Here is a 1,286-nt window from a genome sequence, read left to right as displayed (position 1 = left end):
CTATAGTCACACTGATGAATATCTTGCATATCACCATAGAACCTTCATCTGGCAATGGATGGAGATAGAGACAGAGACCCACACTGGAGCACCGGACTGAGCTCCCAATGTCCCAATGAGGAGCAGAAGGAGGGAGAACATGAGCAAAGAAGTCAGGACCACTAGGGGTGCACCTAGCCATGGAGAAAGTGGGGCTGATCTATTGGGAGTTCACCAAGGCCAGCTGGACTGTGACTGAAAAAGCATGGGATTAAACCGGACTCTCTGCATATGGCAGACAATGAGGGCTTAGAAGCCAAGGACAATGGCACTGGGTTTTGATCCTACTTCATGTTCTGACTTTGTGGGAGCCTAGCCAGTTTGGATGTTCACCTTCCTAGACCAAGATGGTGGGGGGAGGACTTTGGACTTTCCACAGGGCAGGGAACCCTGACTGCTCTTCACACTGGAGAGAGAGGGGGAGAGTATTGGGGGGAGGGGGAAAGGAGTGGGAGGAGGGGGAGGGAAATGGAGGCTGGGAGGAGGCGGAAATTTTTGTTCAATAAAAAAAATAAAAAAAGCATTAAGAAAAAAACAAAATCTACACATATAATGGGTATAGGTAACCATAATAAATATAAAGACAAGTTCATAAATTCTTAAAAGATAAGATCTTTAAGAGAACTCCAGACAACGTACTAATTTTAGCAGAAAGACTAGCATAAAAACTCTAGTGAAGAAGAATGATAGCTTCTATTTCTTGTAAAGATGATATTAACATAACTTTCCTATCATCAAATGGAGAATTTAATGAAGGCAACAAAATTGCCCAATTAACCAAATGTATTTGTATCAAACAATAGATATTCCAAATAAATTCCCTGAGAAAAATTTTCTCTGTCTAATTCCTGAGCATTATGCAATTGAAAAATAGCACCTTTGTGGCTCATAATTATGGACACAATAGTAAAAAGCTGCCAGCAAATGTTTCAATTGTTTTAATACCTCTTTTGGTAATGCAATAATCAAAGCATCTTGCTTGAAGAAGTGGACATTATTATGTAGTCAAATTTATATTATTTTATTCCTGTCAAGTTTAATGACATTTTCCTTCAGTCTTACTATATTAGTCTCTTCATTTTCCTATAGTTCTATTTTAGAATTTGTAGGCTATATTTGTCTATTTCCCATAGCCAAGAGGATAACTATGCATTTTTCCTTTGGTTCACCTTCTTACTTAGCTTCTTTAGGATCACCATTGTAGACTCTGTGACCCTTATTTATGGCTAGAAACCAATTATGAGTGA

The sequence above is a fragment of the Microtus ochrogaster genome, unplaced genomic scaffold (assembly GCF_000317375.1).
Source record: "Microtus ochrogaster isolate Prairie Vole_2 unplaced genomic scaffold, MicOch1.0 UNK64, whole genome shotgun sequence".
NCBI lineage: Eukaryota > Metazoa > Chordata > Mammalia > Rodentia > Cricetidae > Microtus > Microtus ochrogaster.
This window is presented reverse-complemented; position numbering follows the sequence as displayed.